Below are 26,949 nucleotides of genomic sequence, written 5' to 3' on the forward strand. Positions count from 1 at the left end.
TATGTACACAGTAACATAAATATGCCAGGCACTCACTACATTGATGAACAACAACAGCAAAAACACACCTGGCTCCCTACCTGTAGAAGGCTTACAATCTTAGACAAAGGACACACAGACATTGCTCAAGTACAGACAGAAATAAATTAAATGATTGCCTATAATAACAGTAATTCCCTTGTTGTTCCATGATAGTGCAGGACAAAAATGTGGCATAAGCAATGTTCACTTTAGCACTTTGTTCCTTTATATTCCTCTTATCATTTAAATTCTCCCTTCTGCAGGAGCATAAGACCTCAAAGTCAAAACTAGAGCCACCTGAAGGGCCTTTATTTCTGTCCACTAACAATGAAACACCCAAAAAAAGAAATTAAGAAAAAAAATACATTCATAACAGCATCAAAAGCAGCAAACTACTTTGAAATATATTCTAATTAAGGAGGTGCAAGGTTTTGTGCTGAAAAGTAGAAATCCTTGCTGAGAAGATTAAAGAAGACATAACTAAATGGGAAGACATCCTGTGTTCATGTACTGGAAGACACTATTTTTGAGATGGCAATGCTACCCAAAACAATATACACTTTCACTAAAATCCCTGTCAAGGTTCCAGTAGTAATGTTTGAAGAAATGGAAAAAAAAATCTTAAAATTCACATGGAATTTCAAGGGACCCAGAACAGCCAAAATAATTTTGAAAAGAAAGAACAAATTTGGAATACTCACGCATCTTGATTTTAAAATGTTCTACAAAGCTATAGTAATCAAAACAGTGTGGTACTGGCATAAAGATAGACAAAGAGATGAAGGAAAAAGAATTGAGCCTTCAGAAGTAAATCCCCAGCTGATTTTGACAAGGGTGCCAAGACCACACAGTGAGGAAAGAATACTTCTAGGAAAACTAGATTTCCACATGCAAAGGAATGAAGTTAAGTTTTTACCTTACATCATATACAAAAATGAACTTAAATAGATTAAAGACCTAATTATAACAGCTAAAACTTTAGAACTTTTAGAAGATAACATAAGGGCAACTCTTCATGACCTTGGATTTGGCAATAATTTTTCAAACGTGATACCAAAAATGTAGGTAACAAAAAATATATAAATTGGAATTCGTTAAAATTAGAAAAATTTTTGTATCACATTTAACTATTAATAGAGCAAAAAAAAAAAAAAGACATAAAGAATGGGAGAAAATATTCGTAGATCATATTATGATAAGGGTTTAGTACCCAGAATATAAGGAACTCTTACCAGTCCACAACAAAAAGATAACTTAATTGAAAACTGGGAAAGGACTTGAACAGCCATTTTTCCAAAGAAGATATATAAGTGACCAAAAGCACATAAGCCCATGAAAAGGTGCTGAATATCATTAGTCATTAGGGAAATGCAAATCAAGCCACATGAGGTACCACTTCACAGCGACTAGGATGGCTATAATAAAAAAAAAGAAAAAGTGAAAAATAAGTGTTGATGAGGATGTAGAGAGATTGGAACCCTTATAAATTGTTGTCAGGATGGAGGGCAGTATGTGTAAAATAGTGCAGCTGTTGCTGAAAACAATTTGGTGTGGCCTCAAAAAGTTAAACATAGAACTATCATATGACTGAGCAATTCCACTCCTAGGTATGTACCCCAAAGAATTGAAAGGGGGGACTCAGACAGATATTTTTATTAAATGAATGTTCCTGGCAGGATTATTGACAATAGACAAAAGTTGTAAACAACACAAATGTCCATAAAAAAATGAGTGGATGAACAGAATGTGGCTGATACATATCATGAAATAGTGTTCAACTGTAAAAAAGAATGAAGTTCTGATACATAGCTACTACATGGATGAACCTTGAAAACATTATGCTAAGTGAAATAATCCAGACACAAAAAGACAAATATTTTTTGATTCCATTTACATGAAATAACTAAAAATAGTGAAATTTATAGCAATGAAAAGTAGATTAGAAGTTGCCACTGGGTGGGGAGAAGGGAGGATGGGAAATTATTGCTAAACAGGTAGAGAGTTTTTCATCACAGTAGGGTGATGAAAAATTTATAAAATAGTGATGTTTGCACAACCTTATGGATGCAATTAATGCCATTACATTTTACACTTAAAATGGTTCAAATGATAAATTTTCTGTTATATATGTATATTATAATAATGAAAAAAATGGAAGCATCTTGAGAAAATGTTATCTTCATTTGGCTGTACAAAGCACTTGCCCATATGTGAATGGTGGTAGTCAGTTCATGGAATATTGAATTTGAGAGTAATTTTAATAGAATGAACTTCTATGGTAATTTCCAGGCATCCACTTGATTTCTTTAGGTACAAAAAAATGACTTCTAACTTTACAGTTCCTGATGATTTTTATTCACACAGATGTAAGTTTTTTTTAAGCACTTCGGTATCTATGGAGTTGTGCAGGTCTGTGTGAAGATCCCAGACAAATCAGAAAGTCAAATTCGCAATGCATACTTAATACTGCTTTGTAGATTTTTTTTCAATTTGGCAGCTATGTTTACTTTTTGAGGGGGCGTTTATAATTATGCAAATTGGAGAAACAGTCTGCATATGGTATAATGCTAATGCCTTGGGTTTTGTATCCAGAGTCAAAAGTGTTTCTCTGTATTTCTTTAGTTTTATCCCTGACTTGGGGGGGAGGTTAACAAAGGCCTACTGCAGTGATGGAATGCACGGTGTCTTGGAATCTGGGTATCTGCACAAGCTTTCATCTTAGAGGAAGATCTGCTGAGGTTTAAATAGTATCACCTTACGGCAGATACTATTGATTTGCCTGGGAGAAAACAATTCATCCTTGCTTCAATGTTTTCCAGATATCCACTTCTCTGTATGTGACCACGTACTTCAGGGGATGTAGGTCCCATCGCTAGCTTTGCGCAGGCAATGTGACACAGTTCTGGCCAATGCACCTGAAAGCCTGCTGGGGGATGATCTGCTGAGGGTTCTCTGGAAAGGCTTTCCTTGCTGATAAAAAGATACATCTGGGAAGAAACAGCCTGCTGAAGATGTCAGAACCCAGGTCTTGGTGAACGTTATTGAATGACTCCATTAAACAACTATGTATTTGTCCTACCTCAAGACTTTTTGTTTGGAAGCTAATAACTTTTTTCTTCTTACTAAACCACCTTGAACCTGTGTATTTTCTTACTTGCAGCCAAGAAAACCTCTTAAGTGACATGCATCTTGTTGTTTCTGGGGAATATAGAGTAGAGAAAACTTAAGATGTAGACTTGGCATCTGATTTACTGTAAGGCCAGTTGATATTTGCTTAAATGGGTTTGACAAAAGGCTGGTAGTTTCACAGAGCTCATCTTGGCACCAGAGAGGAGTTCTATGTCCTATAATCAATGAATACTAGGAAAAACTACTTACTATTCATACAGCTACTTTCATTGAGACAAGTGTCACCAGTCAGTCCTGATCCCCTTGTCAAAGCAAGTCTGCAAGACACAGGAAGAAAAAATAAACACAAAATGTACAAGTTTGATTTGGCATCAGGAACTCATCAAATACTATGCCAGCTTCTCTCCAGCCCAAAGGATCCAGAGTTAAACAAACTCCACAGATCAGGCTGGATATTTCCTCAGGAAATTGTTTCATTAGGGAGGGTTTATATGACTGATAAATTAGGTCTTCAACTTTATCTGCCACCCTCTAGAATGCAAATCACTTTTCCATAGACCCCTTTCTAAATGCCTAATTGCTCTCTGAAATGAGTACTGGTCCAAGCCACTCAGTGTGCCTCATTAACTGGTTGAGAAAGATCAGGAGACCTAATGCTAGTTGGTCTGGAAATTTGTGTTGAAAACAAAGCAGAATTGAAGAGCTCTTTCTACTGTGCTTGAAATGGTGAGGATGCATGCCTGGAGCTGCTGACAGCCAGCATGGAACATTGACACTGCAGTCTTGAGGGGGCAATACCAAGTCCTTATATTATTTGAGCCCCTGGATCCAGCTCTGATTGAAATGCATGAACTTTACACCTGTGTGAACCAATACATCTCCTTTATTACTTTGTTCAGTTTGAATTGGTATCTCTGTCTTTTCCAAACAAAAATACTCACTGATACAGGGAGATAAGGCAATTATCACAATTCTCACTTTATAAAAAAGAATGAAATGGAGACTTAGAGAATGGTTTGGTGGGAGGTCAGGTTGCTGAGCCCAGGCCTTCAGACCCCTACTCAAGGGCTCCTTCCATTCCAGTCTTCCTCATTCAGTGTTTCATTGCAGTAAGATGGAAACATGCCTTGCTCTCCTTGCTGACTTTAAACATGTCTGCTTTGGATGAAATGGAATAGTCTTCCACAGGGTTACTTATTAGTTAGGATTCTCTAGAGAAACAACATCAACAGGAAACACTCACAAATACAAAATTTATAAAAGTGTCTCATGTAGCCATGGGAACACAGAGTCCAAAATCCACAGGGCAGGCTGTGAAGCCGATGATTCCGATGGAGGGTCTGGACGAACTCCACAGGAGAGGCTCACCAGCCGAAGCAGGAAGAGCCTGTCTCTTCTGAATCCTCCTTAAAAGGCTTCCAGTGATTAGATTAAGCATCACTCATGGCAGAAAACACTCCCCTTGGCTGATTACAAATAGAATCAGCTGTAGATGCTGCTGACGTGATCATGATTTAATTCTATGAAATGTCCTCATTGCAACAGACAGGCCAGCACTTGCCCAACCAGACACTTGGCCAAGTTGACGCATGAACCTGACCATGACAGTTGCCAACAGAGATAATCCATGTTATTTTAACAAAGTAAAGATTGTATATACATGCAAGCACACACACCTGTGCACTTACAAATACAAGGCCACTGGAGGTGCTGTGTATTTGGGCAGGATCTTCTCCTTTAAGATTATGTCCAGGTTGTAAGACTGGCCCAGGTGGAAGCCTGCTCTGACCCAGGGGACGGCTGTCCCCAGTCTGTGGACTCCCTCTCCCTCCTCAGGGTGGTCCTCCCTGACCTGGCCATCCTCCCTCCAGCCCTCACTGCTGGCCTCTGAGCTCTTTGTCCTGCTGGCTGACTTGGCCAGTCTACCTACAGGGAGTCACTAAGCAGAAATCACAAAGAGGAAATCTGCAGGCCAAATCCAGCTCTTTTGTGTGCTTTGCTTGATTCACACATTTTTTTCTTTTTAAATCGAGGTACACTGAGAAATTTTACATAAAAATTTAGATTTCAAACTTTCTTGAAAGAAATCAGGACTGGCAACAGTGTCTGCAATCCCACCTGACAGCACAGGCGGAGTTAAAGAGTGTGCGCATCCTGCAGTCACCGTGCTCCCCATCTGGCCTCCTTCACTCATTTCTGCCACCCACCAGGCTGCTGTGAGTGGAGGCACAGGCAGCCCCTCTTTTCTAACTTTCCCATTACCTATCTGGGGCTATTAACCCAACTACAATGCCACCATTCCTTTGAGGGCTGTGTCTGGAAATAGCCCGTTTCTGGCTACGCTCCATAAATAAAATGGCACCATGAGATTTTATTTTCATTTCCTTCATACTAGCTGTATCTTCCATATCCTCTACAATAAATAGGAATTGTTTATTTAAATCAGAAAAAAAAGGTTTATGAAAGGTCTCGTGGAACTGGAACTTCCGTGGTTCTGTAGGCAGAAGAGTCTTAAGGAAGGTGTCGTTAACTAAGCACTGAGTGAGGAGTCAGAAGACTTGGCTACTCTGTGACCTTTAATAGATGATTTGCCTCTTGACCTCAGTTTCTTCATCTAGCAAGGGAAGAAGCAGAGCTAGAGCAGAGGTTCTAAACTGGTGGCCCACATGCCATATCCAGCCAAAGACAGCACTTTTTTTCTTTTTCTAATTTGACACCAACAGCTAAAAAAAAAAAAAAATTGGATATTTTCAAATAAAAATACAGATTATAGTTTTCCCAGAAAATCACGTGTAGCAATAATCAACAGTGGGCCAGCATTCCCACGTGACGATGGCATTGAGGTTCTGAGTTTATTCATCTCTTTACCAGAGAAACATGCACCCCACCTCCCCACCTGTTTTATTATAAGTTTCCTGTCTGTCCTCAGAGGCATTTGCTCTTGCCACCCTTGAGTGACAGGACCTCTAGGGACTCTTCAGCTCTTATTCCATGAGTGGAAGCTGGTGAGAAAAATGTTCTGAGCAAAAAGACCACAATGGAGCATTCCAGCAAATCTCAATGAACCCTCCTCCTCCCCACTTGGCCAAGAGTTGAAACAGCAAGACACCCAGGGCTTTGTGACAGTCCCACTACATGGTTAAACCTGAAAAGGCGACAGCCCAGTTTTGAAAGTAGCAGAAATATTCTTCCGTTGGGTTTGCTAGCTGATTCTCTGAGTAATTTGCAATTCAAGTGTCTCTTTGTGTTGTATGAAAATTTGCTGCTATTTGGAAAGTGGGGAAGAGCTAAATTGCATCCTGCTGGTTTTACTTTGACTGTATCAAAAAAGAAACTGTTAATCTGGTTCCATAATTAACTTTCCTATTCTAAAAAGGCCCTGGGAGAGAGTCCAGAGAGTGACTGTCAACTCTCTGCTTCTCTACTCAATAACTCCTTTCAATAGAAGGCCCTGAAAGGAGAATGAATCCAGGTGGGAATTGGTCTTGATTTTCTCTTTTTCTGATTTTTCTTCTCCTTTGTCCTCATCAAACAACACTGACCAAATCCCTAGTGTGGGCATGGCACTGGATTGAGCATTAGGAGATTTAAGATCAATAAGTCCCCATGAAGCTGCCAGAGAGTCTATGTAAATTAATTTTCCATCCAACCATCCATCCATCCATTCATCCACCCATCCACCCATCCACCATCCATCTAAAATGTATTAGGTTTCTATATTATATGCCAGACACTGTCCTAGGCATAAATGCAAATGTGACTGAGTCAATATCCAAGAATTTTGAAGTAAGACTGAAGGGCCTAGGGTCATAATGGTTAGCTTCATGGAGAAGATAGAATTTAAATTGACTTTGATCCCTATGATGTTTGCATTTATGTACCTGTGTGTTTGCATACATTCATATGTGTATGCAAAATACTGTAGACACAGGTCAGCTGACTGAAGCAGAGGCATGAGGCTGGAAAATAAGTTTGAGGACCATGGAGTGACTGCACTATTACAAACTTACAAACAGAGGGTTTTGACTAACACTAAGCACTAACACTCATTGTCTACTGTAAACTGTGTTAAGCACTTTCCATCCATCATCTCAATAAAATGCTACAGAGCCAAGTAGTCCATTATTTGCTATATGTTGCATACAGGAAGGACACTCAGATAAGTTCCCAGAAGCACAAGAGAGGAATAAATGACAACGGTGAGACCTGGGTCCATATCTGACTTCAGAGCATAAGCTTTTCAACTACTAGGCCACACTACCCAGTGGGAAAAAGACTAAAGAAAACTTGGGTGCCTATCAATCAATCAATCAATCAATCAACAGGTCATCCATTTATTCATAGAGCTAAATATTTGAGTTCTCCATGTTAAACAATATTCTGAGAGTTGTGGGTAAAGAAAATAGGACAAATTCCTTGTCCTCTTGGAGCTTATATTTCAGTGAACTCACACTGAAATATCTTTCTTCCCAAAGCACAAGGATAAAGAGAGTCAGCCACAAGGAGAGCACTGCCAGTCAGGTAAACTTTTCCCATCTTTACCTATATAATTTTGATGGCAGCCTATTTTCTTTGAGGGACATTTGTTCTCTCTTTCCCTTTCTCTTCTCTCTAAAATGACTGCTTTAGATAAGATACAGCCATTTTCAAATCCTATCCTCAAATCTAACCCGAAAGACTGCACTTTGCAACCACTCAACAGACCTAAGTAATATTCCCAAGTTGCCCAGGGTCTTTAGGTTCTGGCTTTGAGGAAAATAAGAAAGAGACTTCACTCCTAACCCTAGTCCCCACCCTACACCTATCAGAGAAACCCCCAACATTCATCAATCCTGGTCTGCAGCCAGGTTTCTTAAACATCTGCCAGACTATCCTTTTAGAGTTGGTGCATCACCTCCAATCTATTTGGGGGTTCAGTTAAAGACATTGCATTATTTCCAAGCATTAGAGGAAGGCAAAATTCTTAAATACAGTTGCCACCTGAATTGCTGCCCCCATAAATGTGGAGGGCAACTGACAAAATCTTAAGTTAACTAGAGAATGAGGGTGCTAAGAACTTCATGTTCTCTGGCTGTGGTAGGGAGAATTATGGCATCCACCAAAGATGCCCATGCCCTAATCCCTGAAATCTGTGAATTTGTTACATTATATGGCAAAATTAATATAACTTTGCAGGTGGAATTAATTCTAACTTTGAAAGTAGAATTAAAGTTACAGACTCTAAGATAAAGAGGTTATGCTGGATCAGATGAGTGGGTTCAATGTAATCACATGGGTCTGTGAAAGTAGAAGAGAAAGGCAGAAGGGTTGATCAAAGAGATGTGACAATCGAAGAAGGAGCAGGAAAGATTCGAAGCATGGAACTTGAACGATGGAGAAGAGATTTGCATATTTGAATGATGGAGAAAGGGGAGGATGAGCCAAGGAGGACATGGAGATTCTAGAAGCTGGGAATGGGCCTTGGCTGATGGCCACAAGGGACTAAATTCAGCCAACCGCCTGAATGAGCAAGGAAATGGGGTAGAAAACCCTAAATAACAGTGGCTTAAATACCTACAATCCTATCCTCCTCGAGTGTTCAGGAAGGAATACAGTTTTGCTGACACTTGATTTTAGCCTGGTGAAAACTATAATAGACTCTGACTTAAAAAACTATAAAATGATAAAGTTGTGATATTTTCTTCCACTAAGTTTGTGGTAATTTCTTATCGCAGCAATAAGAAAACTAGTGCACTGACTTTTGGCTTCACCTCTATCTGTTAAGTTTGATACAGCACCAGAGAGAGCTAGAAAACTGCCTGTGCTTGTTAGGACTGGATGTGACTGTGTGAGGAAGAAAACTCCAAATAATTATGACTCAAAAACTTAAAGTGTTATTCTTTTGTTTTAAAGAAGTCTGGATATAGGCAGTTCAGGGCTTTATACTAAGGTAGTTCTACAAAGTCGTCAGAGACTTAGGCAGATTCCAGCTCTCTGCCCTGTCACTTTTAAAGGTGTCTCTTATTATTCTGATCCAAAATGGCTGCCAAAGCTCCAGCTATCACATCTGAATTCCAGCAAAACAGGGGAAGTACTAAGGAATGCTGTTTCTTTACAAATGCTTATCAGGTGTTTTATACAAATCTTCCACTTACATTTTATTGGGTAAAACCTGGTCACATGATCACATATAGCTCTTTAGAGGTTAAGGAGAACAATATGCTCAACTAAAAGGATTCTCATCACTTAGGAAGTATGAGTGAATGGATTTGAGGAGATAACCAACAGTATTTGCTTGCGTGTGATCAGTTCTTTGAATGGTTCTCAAAGGCCAAAGCTATGAAAATAACTGGGTGAGAGGCCAGTTCTTACCTCCACACTGACTAAAGGCCCTTCTCTCCCTCTTCCGGCCTTTTTTTCAAACTACAATTTCTAGTTCGCATTAGTCTCATCCAATCTTAAGTGCCCATTTCAAATCTTACCTTCTCCAGGAATTTTTCCTGAATTCCATTCAGGTGGAAATAATACTTCCTTTTCCTACATCTTTGTTACACTGGGTTTACATTTACCTCTTGTCACAGTTCACCTTATGTGAGAGTTAGCACATATTTTTCTGTATGTGAGTATGTCTACCTCTTTTGGAGGGAAGGCTATTGTCTTAGTTACAGGTGAATTTCCCACAATGTCTCAGATATTATATGAATTCAACATATGCAAGATAAGGTAGTGACTGCTATTTGTGTGTGTGTGAGTGTGTGTGCTGTATGGTGGGGATCACATTACATTCTTTTCCACATGAGTGTCCTGGTATTGCAGCACCATTTGTTGAATTTTTGCTTGTTTTTTTGTTTGTCTTTTGGGAAGTGCATCAGCTGGAAATTGATTAGAGACCACTATTTTGTCTCCCAGTATCAATAGTTCCTTTTTCCTTTTAGAAATAACACTTCCCCATCTCTTACTTTAAATTATTTTATTTATTTATTTGTCTATTTATTTATTTTGGCATGGGCAGGCACTGTATTTTATTTTTTTGAAAATATTTTTTTATTGCATAATATAACATATACAAAGCAAAGGGAGAAAAAAGCAATAGTTTTCAAAGCACTCTTCAACAAGTAGTTAAGGACAGATCCCAGAGTTCATCATGGGCTACCACACCATCATCTCAGATTTTTCCTTCTAGTTGCTTCAGAATACAGGAGGCTAGAAGGAATAAATATTCTTTTTATCATCAGAATTCACTTTTTTCCTTTTTTGTGAAAAATTACGTGTAGACATAAAAGCAATAAATTTCAAAGCACAGTACAATAATAGTTGTAGAACAGATTTCAGAGTTTGTTATGGGTTATGATTCCACGATTTGAGATCTTTACTTTTAGCTGCTCTACTGGAGACTAAAAGAAATATCAATTTAGTGATTCCACAATCATATTAATTTGTTGAACCCTACGTTCTCTGTATAACTCCACCAACACTTTTGATCTTTCTATCCCACTCTTTAGGGGCATTTGGGCTATGGACATTTTAACTTTTTCATGTTAGAAGGTGCTGTCAATAATATCTCTCCTCATCTTTTGCCCTGAGTTTTAGATGGGCACACGGCTGACAAATTAGATGTTTCAGCGCCTGGTTTTCCTTGCTGTTATGTGCCATGTGATTAAGTCAGGGCCACTGAATATGAGTGGAGTGATATTTTCAAACCCTGGTTCATTTTCTTAAAGGAAATTTACTTTCTAGGGCTCTTCTCCCACCCTTTTCCTGTCATCAGCTTGATCTTGGAGATGGAAGCTACATGTCAAGGATGACAGAGCCAAGTGGCCAGCCTGTGACTTGGAATGACCTCATGGAGCTGCCTAACTTGACCTTGATGGCCTCCCATCTTTGGGCTGTGATAGATAAACAAACTTTCCCTTTTAATGTGCGGTACTTTGGCCTCCACAAGAGCAGTTAACCTCTTCCTTAACTCATTCATGTAGTTAATAGAATTGAGCACTCTTGGCCCATGGATGGAAGTCTGCCTCTGCCTTCCCTTTCACTTGTCCTTTTCCAGGAGGATGAAATTTAACTTAAAAGAGACCTGAAGCAATCATTTGAATGAAAACATGCCATGTCTTAAAAGATGCCAAGGGCATGTGGTAGAGATGTGAGTTCAGGTACTCTCACCTTGGTTTGCCAGGAGATGATCTAGGTTTGAGCCTAGCATTTTATTATTTCTGCTGGAGTCATTCTTGAAAATATTTTTAATCAGAAGTATGCCCAGACTTCCTAAATAATGTTTTGAATCAAAATTCATTGCTGATTCATTCTTCTCAAACCCATAATTTTAGAAAATTGTCTTTTGCTGCCTAAGTATTTTTTGCCAGTTGAAACATTCTCTATGAAGTTCCATTTTTTTGCCCTACCCCTCTAAGAGCTTATTTAGATAATTCTGCTGAACATTCATTTCTTAGCTGACTATTAACAACCGAATGTTTTGTGTATTTGCATGTTGTTCAATACTTTTCAAGGCCCTTTCACAGTCTAATAGCATTTACTCACCACGGAAAGCTTGTAAGTAGGTAGCTTCAACAGTTCTCAACAATAGTGTGGTAAAGCAGTAGCATTTTAGCTATCATTATGAAGTATGCTTTATTGCAAATACTTTTTTCAGATAAAAATGTCATTCTTTCAATTTATCCTTTCAGATCCAATAGATAGTTTCCTAGGAGCTAATACATCCTAGGAACCCTCTTCAGCTGGGGGAATAAGACAGCTGAATCCCTGCTCTTAAGGGTCCATTGAACCATTGATGAATCACTACATTTTTGAGCCAACTTGTGGACATCCACTGATTTGTCTGCTCTGCATAACAGACAAGTCATGCAAAATAAAGTCATGCAGACTTGTCTGGGAAACTTGCTTCCCTGCTGCCCCAATCATGTGAATCTGATGATGCTGCCCATCACAGAGAACAGTGTCCAGGCTAGGTTTTCTTGATTACCTTTGGCCACAGTGATCGGTCGAAGGAAATTCACATGACTCAAGCCTGGGTTAATCAAAGTCTTTTTCTAAAGGATTTGCAATTTAGGAAAAGAGGATGAGAAAAAAGTCCTTTGATTTGTCTATCACTGCTCTGGGATAATGTAAGCCTGGAGGCAACTTGTGGCAGCATCTTTTGCCATATGGAAGAAGTCTTTTTGCAAAAGAAAGGTACAGACAAGAAGAAGAGACTGAGGGGAGATAGGCAGGCAATGAAGGACAGGCAGCCACTGTAATATGGAAGGAGACAGGAAAACTGGACCAGAATCTAGAACAGTGACTGACACATAGTAGGTGATCATTGCTTATTTGTTGAATTAGTGAATAAAAAATGCTAAGCACTTCTTTTGAACCTCTTAGTCTGGGAGTCCCCATTACTCAGTCCAGTATTTTCAACCAGAACAAAATACTCACTACCTATTTCTCAAATGAATGAGTGAATGAATAAATGGCACTATGCTGACCACATCGTCAACCAGGCTATGTTGAGCTATATTTTATCATAATTTTCATCCATTTTCTCAATGTTCTGCAAAGCACCATGTTGGTAAAGTGAAAGGACTTAGATAACAAGCAAGCCTGGCTTTGATTTCTGGCAACCAGCTCTATGATGCTGAGAAAATAATAACCCTCCCTTATCAGAGTTTTTGATGAATGCATGATGAGATAAGTGTAAAGCTTTAAGCAGAACAGCTAGCATATAGTGAGAGCTCCAGTGCTCCCTTTATTCATTAAACCAATTTTTATTGAGTGTCTTTGATGGGCCAGGCATTGTTTCAGCCCTAGAGTATAGTAGGATGAAATAGATGAGGGCTTATCCTTCAGGAGCTTCTGTTTTGGTAGAAGGAATTGGAAACTAAGTAGGAAAAAAACCAACACCCCAACAACAAATAAATAAGCAAGCAATTCTGAATGGTAGTACATGCCATACAGATAAGTAGGGTAATGGATAGAAATGAAGGAGGACCTCCTCTAGACATGGAAGTTGACATTTGAGCTGAGATTAGAATCCAGGAAGGAGCCAGCCACATGAAGACATGGGGGAAAGACTGCTACAAGCAGAATGAACTACAAGTGCGAAGGCCCTGAGGTTGGAATGAGCTTGGGATGTTTGAGAAACTGAAAGAAGGCTATGTTTTGGAGTATAAAGAGTTACAGGGAGAACAATGGGAGAAGAAGTCAGAGAGGCCACTCTGCAGCAATTTAGACTGTGTTATACTATGGGGAAGTCACCATGTTAGGAATTAGGAATACAATCATAACATAATCTGAAGGTAGATTAAAGCTACCTTCAGAAGTTCCCAATCTATTTAGACTCACTAAACTTGGTTAAAGGAGGTTTCAGGTAAGCTGGGTTCTGGATAACCATATTTTAAGCTTATCTCACACTTTGTAGTATTCTTTGTCTTAGTCCATCTAACTGAGTTAGAGGCAAGGGGTTATTTCAGTGTCAGGCAAACTCCACTGAGTAAGCAGGAGGCAGTTCTTGGTAAACATGGGCTTGCCCAAGGAAATAAATCAGTGTGTTTGGTGCAATTACAACTCAGTGAATAAGAATTCCACCTGCTTGTATGTTAACTCATGCAATGTTTTGAGACCAAGAAGTGAGGGTAATGCCCATCAGAACTCAGAGTGGCCAGTCCAACTTCCTTCTTGTGAAGGACTGCTTTGCCCCATACACACTGGTGCTTCTTGGGTAGTCTCTGATTCCTTTATATAAAGTCATTTGCAGATATTGTTATGTTTTATGAAGGTCCAGAGGGCTCAGATTAGAGTGGGCCAGAAAAGGCTAGAATTCAAAATTTATCAAAACTCAGATTTAAATCAGGGCTGAATGAGTTATCAACCTGTTCTCTCCAAGAGGACTTGATCCTTCTCTCTCTGGACCTCATCCACTCCCATGACTTTAGACACCATCTGCAGGATGATGACTCAAACTATATCTTCAGTTTGTATCTCTCCCTTGAGGTCTCTACTAGCACACTCAGTGGCCAACTTGACACCTCCATTAGTTTGCTTCACAAGCTTCTGCAACTTAACATGTCACTGCAAGAACTCTCCACAAAATGCAAATCAAAACAATAATGAGATATCACTTCAAAGCTACTAGAATGGCCAGGGCCAAAAAACCAAAAAACTGCAAGTGTGGAGAAATAGGAATACATTCACTGCTGGTGGGAATGTAGACTGGTGCAGCTGCTGTGGGAGACCAGTTTCCTCAGGAATCTAAGTATAGAATTGCCATATGATCTGGCAATTCCACTTCTAGGTATATATGCAGGAGGAAATGAAAGCAGGGACTCAAACAGAAATTCACACATGGATGTTCATAGCAACATTATTCACAAGTGCCAAGAGATAGAAACAACCCAAGTGTCCATCAATTGATGAATGGATAAACAAACTGTGGTATATACAAATGATGGAATAATATTTAGCTATAAGAAGAAATGAAGTCCTGATGCACGCGACAGCATGGACAAACCTGAGGACATTATGTCAAGTGAAATAAGTCAGGCACAAAAGAACAAATATTACATGGTCTCACTGATATTAACTAATTATAATGAGCAAACTCTTGGAGGTAAAATATAGAGTATAGGTTACCAGGAGTTGGAAAGAAGGGAGAGAATGGGGAGCTGATGCTGAATTTGTACAGGTTTTTTATAAAGTTGATTGTAAATGTTTGGAAATAGAAAGATGATAGTAGCACATTACTGTAAGGGTCGCTAACAGTGCTGAATGATGGGTGTGATTATGGTTGAAAGGGGAAGTTTAGCATTGTACATGCCACTAGAAAAAAAGCTAGAGGATAAAACATGGGACTATACAACATAGTGAATCCTGCTGTGGATGATGACTGTGGCTAATTGTACCAATATAAGAATGTTCTTACATGAACTAGAACAAACATATGTCACTATTACAAAGTGTTAATAGTAGGGTGGTATATGTTCAAAAACATGAAGAATGCAAACTATGGACTATAGTTAACAGTAACATTGTAATATTATTGCATCAATTGTAACAAGGGTACTTGTGTTAGTTTGCAAGCTGCCAGCATGCAATATACCAGAAATGGAACGGTTTTTGTGAAGGAATTTAGTAAGTTACAAGTTTATGGTTCTAAGTCTATGGAAATGTACAAACTAAGGCATCCAGGTACAGATGCCTTAATTCGGGAAGGCTGATGGATCTGGAACACCTCTGTCAGCTGGGAAGGCACACTGGTCCCTTGCTAGTCCCTTGCTCTTGGGCTCCGTTGCTTTCAGCCTTTGTTCCTGTATGGGCTCCCTCACTTTGCTTCTCTGGAGCTGGCTTTCATCTCATGGCTTCTTTTGGCTCTCCCCAGGTTTTGACTTGCTTAACATCTCATGGCAATGTCTGCTGGGCTCTAAGCATCTCCAGATATCTGTGTCTCTGTTCTTCAAATGTCAGCATCTGTGCCGGCTCTGCTCTGAAGTTTCTGTCGGCTCGCTCTCTCTGTTGGCTTTGTTGCTTCTGACTCTCTCCAAAGTGTTTCCTCTTTTAAAGGATTCCAGTAAACTAATCAAGACCCACTTGGAATGGGTGAAGTCACATCTCCTTCTAATCAAAAGATCACACCCATAATTGGGTATATCACATCTCTCTGGAGAAAATCTAATCAAAGGTTTCCAACCTACAGTATTGAATCAGGATTAAAAGAAATCGCTGCTCCCACAAGATCAGATCAGGATTAAAACATGGCTTTTCTGGGATACATAACTCTTTCAAACCAGCACAGTACTATACCAATGCTAAGTCTTAATTATAGGTGGGATGTTTCCATTTACTAAGACTACTGGAATGCAATATACCAGAAATGGGTTGGCTTTTACAATGGTATTCTAGTTTGCAAAAGCTGCTGTAATGCAATATACCAGAAACTGAATGGCTTTTAAAAAGGGGAATTTATTGGGTTGCATGTTACAGTTCTAAGACCATGAAAATGCCCAAATTAAGGCAAGGCTATGAAAATGTTCATTTAAGGCACCAACAAGAGGTTACCTTCACTCAAGAAAGGCCGATGAAGTTCAGGGTTTCTCTTTCAGCTGGAAGAGCACATGGCAAAGCCTGCTAGTTTTCTCTCCTGGCTTCTCCGTTCATGAAGCTCTCCAGGGGCATTTTCCTTCTTCATCTATAAAGGTCTCTAGCTGCCTGGGATCTGTAGCTTTTTCTAAAATGTTTATCTCTTAAAGGGCTCTTAAATAGCTTAAAGCAACCCCACTTGAATGGATGGAGACAAATCTCCATGGAAACCATCTAATAAAAAATTATCACACACAATTGGGTGGGTCAAATCTCCATGGAAACAATCCCACCCAGCAATATTGAATGAGGATTAAAGGACATGGCTTTTCTGGAGTACATAGTAGCTTCAAAAATGTCCCAACTGAGGCATCAATAGGACAATTCTTCTCTGAAGAAAGACACTGGCATCTGGGGTTTCTTTGTCAGCTAGCAAGGCACATGGCCAGCATCTGCTGTTCCTTTGCTCCTGGTTCACTGCTTTCAGCCCCTGGTTCCAGTGGCTTACTCTCTGGGTTTCTGTGGGTCCTCTCTTAGCATATCTGGGGTTTTTCTCTCTAAGCTCTCTCCAGACTTCTCTGTTTCTCTAAGTTCTCTCCCTTTTATGCCTTTTATCCTAAAGGACTCCAGTAAAGGACCAAGAATTGCTTTGAATTGAGGGGGTCATATCTCAATTGAAACAACCTAATCAAAAGGTCCCAACCACAGCAGTTCTGCACTCACAAGAATTAATTAAAATTGGGTAGCCTTTTCTGTAGTACATTATAGCTTCAAACCAGCATAGGGGATACAAGCGGTATGGGCTTTTTTTTTTTAGCTATGAGAATGTTCTCAAATTGATTGTGGTGATGAATTCACAACTCTGATTAAACCAAGAGCCATTGATTGTATACTTTGGATAAATTGTATGGTAGTGAATAAAACTATTTTATAAAATAAAGAACTCTCTGCAATATGGTTTTGTCTTCTTCAATATTATTTTTGTGTCTTGTTCTTCCCCACCTTGGTAAACAGCACTATTCCTAACCATTTGTTCTCACTCTTGATTATTTTTTTTTTCTCCTTATGCCCAACATCTAGCACATCAATCAAGCCTTGTAGGATCCACTTCCAGAAGGTACTTCAGATTCTTCTTCTCATTTCCATTTGCACAGTCACCACCCAGGTCCAAAATTCTGCCATTGGCTGCCTGAACCAGTGCTATAGACTCCCAGTAGGTTCTCCTTGCTTCACTCTCACCCTCCGAGGTCTGTTTTCTGTAACGAGATCTTGAAAATGCAAACTACATCATCCTATCACCACCACACACACACTTAAAAGACTTCAATGGATATTCATCATACTTGGAATTTTATCTGTACTGTTCCACCCGGGCCACAAGACCTTAAGTAAAGTGGCTCTTCTTCACCTCTGCAATTTCATACCACTCCATCTCCCCATCTGGCTCTAAGTTCTGGCTGCATTGGCCTTCTGACTCTTCCAAGAACATTCCAAGCTGACCTCCTGCTTAGGTCCTTGGTGTACAGAATGGAGTGCTTTCTCCAGCTTCTTGGCATGGCTGGCTCCTTCAGCTCTCACCTGAAATTTCTTCTCCTCACAGAGACCTTCTCTAAATCCTCTGCCTAAAGAAGCATCACCACCAATAATCTTTCTCACAACACACTGTTTATTTCATTCAGAGCAATTTTCAAATTTCAAAATAGTATTTTTTAAATTGCTATTGTTGTCGCTGTTGTCTGTCTCCCAATATTGTATTATGTTCTGTAGGTGCAAGGTACATATTCATCCTGCTCATTGTTATTTCTCCAGCACTAAGCACACCACCTGACACAGGGGAGGTCCTCAGTATTTGCAGAATTAACAAGCAAATGAATGAACGAAAAGATAATGTTTTTCACTGATTTTGAGGATGGAGGACCACATTACATAGAAATTATCTCCCTTTTTACTTACCATTATATGATGCATAAACCATTCTGGTCCTGTTTATCTTCTCACAAACCATCTTCTTTTATCCTCATAAAAAGTCATTTCTTGAGCTGCGTCTAAGATAGGATATCTCAACAGCAAAAAATCTTCCTCAAACTTTTGCTTGTCCTGCAGGTATCCCAGATGAAAATATCTTCCAGATACAACAGGAAATTCCCACATTACTCATGCCTTTAGGGAAAGCTCCTGAAGGCTGATGTAGTGAGGGGTCTTCATTCTGCTTAGTATCTATTGCACTGTCTTGGGTAAAACATTGCCCATCTTGGTTCCTCTGAATTCTGTACCTGGCTCCTGCGTTTGCTGTTTGGGAGAACTTCAGCAAGTCACTTAAACTCTTTAACCTCCAGAGCACTTGTTGAACTTTGGTTGAATACTTGTTGAATAATGGGTTAAACGGTGGCCTCTGGAAAAGACATGTCCATGTCCTAATTGCCAGAATCTCTGAATGTTAGCTTATTAGGAAGAAAGGTTTTTGCAGTTGTAATTAAGTTAAGGATCTTGAAATGAGGAAACTATCCTGCATTATCCTAGTGGGCCCTAAATCCAATGGCAAGAGTCCTAATAAGAGAAAAAGGAGCTTTGTCACAGACAGAAGAGAAGGAGGTAGTGTGACCATAGAGGAAGAGATTAGATGGCCACGGCCACAAGCCAAGGGCTGCTGCTGTCTACCAGGAGCTGGAAAATGCAAGAAGGGATTCTCCCTAGAGCCCTAGCAGGGAGTTCAGCTCTATCATATTTCAATTTCTAGCCTCCAGAACTGTGAGAGAATAAATTCCTGTTGCTTAAAGCCACCCAGATTGTGGTCATTTGCTACGGCAGCCCTAGGAACTAATGTAGTGTTCACCTGGGTGTCACTGGGCTTCCCTATCCCTGAGCCCCTGTTGATACCAGTCCCTAATGCCACCGCAGCTAGTAACTCCACCAGCTTCTGGAGAGAATTAATAATCCATATATTGTATACTCTGAAGAGCTATAGAGGGTGGTGCAGCTTTTTAAAAGTTTAGTGTTCACATTACACTCCCCAGGTGGCTGCTATTTCTTTTCTCTTGTTCCTTTCTCTGCAAGCCTTTCCTCCAGCCACCTTCAGTCATATAGAATTTCCCCTCTTATTCATTCCCACCCCTTCTCCCAGTTTCCTCAGTCAATCTTCAAAAAATGTTTTAGGGGGCCCAGTTGTGTCCCTGATGCTATGGAGATTTTCCGTTGCACAAGCAAGACAAAAATAATCAATACTAGTAGTAATCATAGTAGTATAGTAACTGACAGTAACAAATTGTTTCACATGTGGCAGCCATTGTGCTAAGCACTTTTCATGTGTTTTCTCTTTCAGCCTCCCAACTTAGTGCCTCCTAAGTGAATTCTTCATGAATGCATCAGGGCATGAGCCACTGTCACACCTCAGGACCCCTAAATAATGTTGTCCTGCTTCACATTTACATGTGCCCCTCAGAAAGATCTCCTTCCTCCAGAAGGATATTTGATTATAGCTGGCAAATTGCAGGGCACTTCATGTTATATCTTGGCTCCACTCTAAGTGATCCCCTTCTCTTCCACATTAACTATCGCAAACTTCACAAGAAGTGAGAACCTTGAGAGTGAACATTTTACCCAGGCATCACCCATCTGCACTCAGAGGACCAAAAGGGAGTCCAGAAGTTCCAGGAGAAAAGGCAGAAAAGGCAGGTCCTTAGAGCCCACTGCCTGTCAGAGAAAACAGATTGAGTGCAATTTGCCCCAGGAACATCAGGAGTTAGCTTAACCAGGAGCTTAAACAAACACTCTTCTTAAAATAGGAACTGGAGCGAGCAAAGGAGGCTGCAGTGGAGAAACTGCCCCAGCTGCCAGGGGCATCCAAGAGTGGGCAGTGACTGTTTCATCTGAGTTGCCTGTGAGTGTCAGAACTCATTAGGTGCATACGGTTTCGTGGCCTCTAGAGCCCCAGGGACTAGGGCACAGGGAGCCTGGCTGGGAATGGACCATCTGCTGCATCTTCCCCCTGATTGCCTTGCCACTGCAGCAGCTGGGCTCCGACACTCACTCCACATGGCTCCACCAAGCCGGGTCCACAGATGAGCAAATGCCCTGGGGGTTCCCTATGGTTGCATGCACAGTGACTCATTCACTTTTTGCGTCAATACCAGCTTCCTTTTATTACCTTTTCTCCACCTGTGCCCCTGTACACCCCAAGACTGCCAGCTTTCCTAAACTACCTGCTCTGAATAACTCCTGGGGCACCTTTTTAGCCCTTCTCTGCTTGAATGTAACACACCCTGTCTTTGATTCATCTGTGTCCACCTCTGTTCTCGCCCCCAGCTGAAGTTCTTTGGGGGCCGTAATCATTTCACAACCTCCATGCCCCCCAAGCACCCAGCCCTTGACTTTGCATATTATGAATACTCAGCTGTTTTATTTGCTAAACAATTATTCACCTAGTTCATAACGTGTGGTAGGGACTTTATTAAATGTTACATGAACAAAGAAGAAGGGAACAAACTGATCAGAGAATTCCTGGTGAACAAACTCACAGTTCAGTGATGAAACTAAGAAAATAAGCAAAAAAGTACGTGTGACTATGGTTTTAAGTATTGTAAAAGAAGCATGAAGATGTTATAAATGATAATGGGTTCAGGAAACTTAGGGTGGGCAAGGATGGTTCCTTTGAGGAGGTAACATTTAAACCAGGACTTGAAGAGAGAGTAGGCACCATCTGGACCAGGAGAAACATTTCTCCACACAGAGAACATGGAAGTTCAAAGGGGCAGAGGTGGGAAAGAATTTGATGTATTCAGAGACAATTGTGGTTAAAGCTCAGAGGATGAACGAGGACAGAGAAAAGGTCCAGGAAAAGCCTGGGCTTCATTATCAGTGAAATGGAAACCCATTAAAGGGTGTTAAACAGACACATTTTTGTTTTAAGAGGTTTATCAAATGAATGAAAAAAAATTGTCATGCTCAGAACATGTCCAAATGCTTCCCTAAGGCTAAGAAGCCTGTGCCAATTACAGTGACCTCAGCAATGCACTGTCCACTTACCAGGCACAACGTGGCCCTTGGAGAGATTAGGCATGGGCCTTAACTGTCTCCATCTTTAACCATTTGAGGTTTCTAGATGGTTTCCTCCTATTTTTGAGCAAACATGAGTTTACTAATACATTCTGAATTTAGTTCCTTTTTTCTCCCCCTGACGCATGGTGATGATACCTGATGTCCTCTACCCTCCCTTTGGCCCCCTCCAGACTAATGAAAAACATTACACTTTCTAAAGTCACTGTTAATTAAGTCTGATGTTTGCTTTGCTGATATTGCTGTCAAAAGTGCTTAATTAAGGGACAGAAAGCATGTTTCTTTTAATTCTCAATATAACTTTCTGTATGTGCCTAAAAATCAGTGGATGACTGGATTCCAGTGCCTAATTACAGTCAGGATTAAGCCATTCATTCATGTATGCTATGAGTTTTCCCCAAGCCATCTGGTGCTTGGAAAAAAACACACAGCAAGGGAGAAAGAATGGCCCAATGGGGAAATGGGGCAGAAGACAGACAGTGTTGGGGTGCACAGCTTTACATAGCCTGGGAGTAATTAGAGTTCAAATTTTTCTGAGAGTCCTGGAGGAAATCATTTTCATCTTCTTTACAATGATGGGTTCACTTAAAGTTATCCATTCAAGATGTACAGTTTCTGGCTAAGAATTTGAACCTGACTCCTTGCCAATGGTAATAAAGGCTTTTGAGTTGGGTCATTAACCATGTGCTAGGTACTGATTCAAATGTTGTGTATTCATTGTTTTATTTAAGAAGGAATTTGGGCACCATTAATAAAGATGATAATTACAATAGCTGTCATTTATAGGGTATCAGGTTCGTGGCTGGCACTTCATATACATTATTCCATTTAATTCTATCATTGTAGGGTGATGGTTGAAAATATGAACTCTAGAGTCCTGGATTTAAATCCTAGCTCTGCAACTTGGCAACTTAAGTGTCTTTGGCTAGCTGCCTAACCTCCAAGGCCTCGGTTTCCTCAAACAGAGGAAATTTATAATGAAAGGCCTACCTTATATGTTTTTATGAGTAGTAGATGAAATCCTATATACAGTGTGGTCCATAATAGTAATGATTATGTTAAAATTATAATGATAATAAAGTAATAATCATATAGCATTTACTGTGTGCCAGGTATTCTTCTAAGTGCTTTACATACAGATGCTATTATTACTTCTATTTTACAGATGAGAAAAATAAAATGGAGAGAGGTTGAGAAACCTTACACAGCCAGGATCACACAGCCAGAGTGTGGTGGAGCTGAGATTTGATTTTTTAATGCCAGCCATTGTTAGCATTGTAATCTATAGTTCTTCTACAGAGTTTTGTACAAAGCAGATGCTGGATAAATATTTGTGGACTGATAAATTATAGACAATTTATTCTTGCCAGAGAAAAATCTTGGATCTTGCTTAATAGTCTCTATTCATATTTGATTTGACCCCTAATATAACTGGTTTCTTCATTTCCCCAATTGTGTTCACACCTTTGATTCTCAATAGCTGCTTGGTCTGAAAGTATTTCCAAGATATCATTTGAGAATGATGACATCAGTTTAGGACACAATTTTAAAACATTCATACAAGGCTCAGGTAAAGGTTTACCTGTTCCAGGAAGCTTTGAAACTTCCCTCTCAACTGGAACTCTTACTACTTGGGGACTTTCTTTTGGTTCTTATCAAATGTACCTGTAATGCAGAGTTTACAGGCTCTTGGTTCCACCTACATGTTGTGAAACCTTGGTCAGCTCTCACGTGGTCAATAACACCTGATCAGTTACATTCATGTGCTGTTGAGGGAGTTTCACATAAAATTCTGCAACTCTGGCATTCTCATTGAGTTCTGTGGCCCAAGAATCCATCGGTGGTGGCACGCCTTCCACCTCCCCACAAGACACCAAGGTCCTTTTTGTGAACTCTGAGACCCTACCCGTGTAGCTTCCATTGCCACAAATCCCACCAGGAGCTAAAATGATGCTGCTTTCCTTATAGAAATGTGGATCCAGGCTATCTCTGTGACTTAACATTTCACTTTGTCTCTTTGATCCTGCAGTGGCTCTGCTTATGCTCATATCCCACAGTCTTTCATGGGAACAGCAACACTGAGGGGCAGGGTGATACCTGTTCTTTTTCTTTGTAGTTCTTATCACTAATGGTGATTACATATTTATTTTGTGAGATTTGGCCCTAATATCTATCTTCCCCTTTAGATGGTGTTGTGGGTTAAACTATGTTCTCCCAAAAGACATGTTCAAGTCCTAGTCCCTGGTCCTATGAATGTGAGCCTTTTAGACATAGGGTCTTTGAAGATATAATTAGTTAACATGGAGCCAAATTGGACTAGGGTAGGCCCTAACCCAGTATGCCTGGTCTCCTTATAAGAAGAGGGAAATTTAGACACAGGGACGAAGGGTATGTGAAGGTAGAGGTTGGAGCTATGCAACTAGAAGCCAAGGGATGTGAAGGATTACTCGCAAGTACCAGAAGCTAGAAGAAGTGAGGAAGAATTCTCCCATATGGATTTCACAGAGAGATGGCCCTGTCAACATCTTGTTTTAGACTTCTAGCTTCCAGAACTTTGAAACGTATTTCTGTGATACTTTGCTACAGCAGCCCTAGGAAACTAAGAAAGATGGTCAACCTCATTAACGAATATATTGTATATGATTTGTTCACCATCTCATATTAGAAGTAGCATAGTAAATGAATATAGTACTGCTTGGTAAACATGTGTTGAATTAAAGAATGAATATTCTGATGTTCTGAACTCGCATTTCCCCACACCAGGAACCCAGGCAAGGAAGACTGATGTTCTAACGCAAATAAATACTTAGGATGAGACCAAACACTCCCCTCTCTGAGCTCTGACAGCATGCATCCAAGTTCACCAGCTAATCAGCAGGGTTCAAATCTGGGTGCAAATTTCAGGACCTGAATTTGGTTAAAAGATATATAGTCTGAATGGGCCTTTCAAATATATCGGAAGCTTTGGAGTTGGGAATGATGCCTTCTTCATCTTATTACTTTCAACCTTGTCTACAACGTGCTTAGCACAGATGTGCCCAAGACAATATTCGTTGGATACAGACAAACATAATAGCCAAGACGAATATTTTCCAGCCCTTCAGAGTTTCCATTGATTTACTGTCATGCTCCAAGAGGCGGTGGTTGAGGCATGGAAGGGATTTCTGCAATAACTTTTCCTTCAACTCACCTCTCTGGACGTGGTTCACACCACCTCACATCAGGTGCTGAGAAACTATTTCCTAAAAATATACATGGATTTTAGAAAGCCTAAAATACATTGGATGATGAGCACCTCATGACCGCCTCCTTCTGTACTAGGCATGAGGATGAGCCAAGTGCTTCCTGATTTGCTTCAATTTGCAAAGACAAAATATCTAGCCTAGTAGTGCAAAGCTTTTTCTTCTGATGATGTTAGGCCACAGATGTGTGGTTCTTCCCCTAAATGAAAGTACAAATTATGCCTAACCTATGGCCTTGCTCTGTTTTCAAGTCAACCTATATTGATGGTTTTTAACTGTGGATAATTTTGCCCCACAGAGGACATTTGGCAATGTCTGGAGATACTTTTGGTTGTCCCAGTTTGGGAGGAAGATGTTACTAGTATAAAATGGGGAAGAAGCCAGGGATATTATTAATATCTTACAATGAGTGCATAGAACAGCCCTCCACAATAAATAGCAGTGAGGTTAAGAAGCCGTAAACTAAACAAATCCAGAACACAGGGCAAGGGGCTCTGTCAAGATCACACAGAGAGCCCTGCTCTTCTCTGAAGTCGCTTTCAAAAACACACTGTGTAAAGCACTTCCCTCAGTATCTCTGTTCTCCTGGCTGTAGCCTCCTGAATGCTGTCAGTGCATGTTAGAGGGTGGCTTGGTTTAAGAATGGCAGCCCTGCCATTGTGGCAGGAGCCAAGCCTAGAGTGGAGAGGAGGATGCTTTTGTCTGGCTTCTTGGTCCTTCTCTTCTGAGTTCAAGGGAGAGGAATCAGTTCCCACAACTTTGTGCACACACACATACAGACATGCCATCCTCATTTCAGAAAAAGGGAAGAGTGGAAACAATTGAGGGCCAACATAAGGTGTGCTCAGCTGCTTGCTCAGAAGGCAGGAGTTATTTTACTAGCTGGTCTCACTCTCCTGCACAGGCTCCCTCAGTAGCTTTTCCCTTAATGCTTTCCCCATGGCCTGTTTCTGCTCAAAGCTCTGATGGTTTACTTGGTGTGGTGAGTTTGGAACCAGCCAACCCGGGTTTGACAAGGTGTACAATCTTAGACATCTGAGACTCAGATTTTCCTTTTCTGCAAAGGAAGGATGCAATGGGCACACATCTTGGGTGTATTTTATGGATTAAGCAGCCCTACCAATACCTGCCATTGACCACTCCCCAATTAACCTTTGAGTGTCTACCATGTACAGAAACTGTGCTAAGTGCTGTAAAGATTATCTGATTTAATCCTCTATATAGCCCATTTTTAAAAGGAGTAAACTCTGTCATAGTAAGAAGTCATTTATTTCAAGTAACATGGCTTACACAGTTTGTAGGTAGAAGAATATTTTAAACCTGACAATCCAACCACGAAATTTTCCTTTAATGATATAGATAAAAAGAACTCTAGATAATTTGAGGTCCTATACAAATGACAAAAATTTTCCCCCATGTTCCCTATTTGTTCTTCATTTATTTAGCATATATTTACTAAGCCCCTCTTGTGTGTCAGAGACTGTGCTAGCGCAGGTTGCCACCAAGATTTCTTCAACACAGATCCTATAGGATTCACAGGGAGGCAGAGAAAAAATATATGACACCAGTCCCTGAAACAATCTACCTTTTCCTGATGACCTTGTGAGTTCAAATGCACAGCGAAGTCCAATTGTCCAATACTCACCCATGCACAGCAACAGGCAGAGCTGTTTGGCTAACTGGCCACTCTATAAGGGAAGAGGGCTATGTGTGCTCATCGCCACCTCAGGGAATTCTTTTTTGTCTTGGTCAAAGCTTCTCTTTCTACAGTCTCGTAGTAGAATAACTTTCCTTCCCAGGGCTAGTCCAGTCACAATTATAGACTCATTTGGGTGCTAAGAGCATGGTCTGTGTCTCTGTTGGACTAGTTTAACTCATCATTTGGTCCCAAACATGGTGCATAGAAGGGGCCCCATAAATATTTGTCCAATAAATGAACTTGACTTTATACTACATGCCTGTCCCTGGGCCAGGTGTTCTCTGTACGTCATCTTATCACATGAACATGCATTAGTACTGACATTTTCCAATGCGGACTATCTACAATCACATAGCGCATAATTGATGAGCCAGGAATCTGATACAGGTTTCTTTGGATCCAAAGTCCCACGTTCCTTCAGTGTTAGACTAAAATTTGGAAACTAGACAATTCCAAGTCTGCGATCATCTGAGAGGCAATAAGATCAACAGTTAACCATGCAAGCTCTAGAGTCACAGTGTTTAGGTTCAAATCTTGGTTCCATCACTTAATAAATTAAATAAATTAGTTATTTAATTTTAGAGGTCACAGTCTAGCCTATGCCTCAGTTTTTTATATATAAAAGAGAGATAGCTGTGCTGCATTGAGCTCTCTCATTTAAGCAAAACAAAACAAAACAAAACAAAACAAAAACAAAAACAAAAAAAAGAGATAAAAATAGGATTATATCATAGAAGTGTTTGGGGATTAACTGCCTTA

General features: G+C 40.2%; 1 protein-coding gene across 1 annotated transcript in view; it reads right to left on the reverse strand.

Annotated features, from left to right (window-relative positions):
* Positions 1 to 26,949, reverse strand: part of ATP10B (ATPase phospholipid transporting 10B (putative)) — a 304,465-nt gene that overhangs the window by 192,068 nt on the left and 85,448 nt on the right. Inside the window, exon 3 of the mRNA XM_077137580.1 lies at positions 3,400 to 3,467. The gene's annotated coding sequence lies outside the window, so the exon portion shown is untranslated. The remainder of the gene's footprint in view (positions 1 to 3,399; positions 3,468 to 26,949) is intronic.

Source organism: Tamandua tetradactyla, chromosome 20 (assembly GCF_023851605.1).
Source record: "Tamandua tetradactyla isolate mTamTet1 chromosome 20, mTamTet1.pri, whole genome shotgun sequence".
NCBI classification, from domain to species: domain Eukaryota; kingdom Metazoa; phylum Chordata; class Mammalia; order Pilosa; family Myrmecophagidae; genus Tamandua; species Tamandua tetradactyla.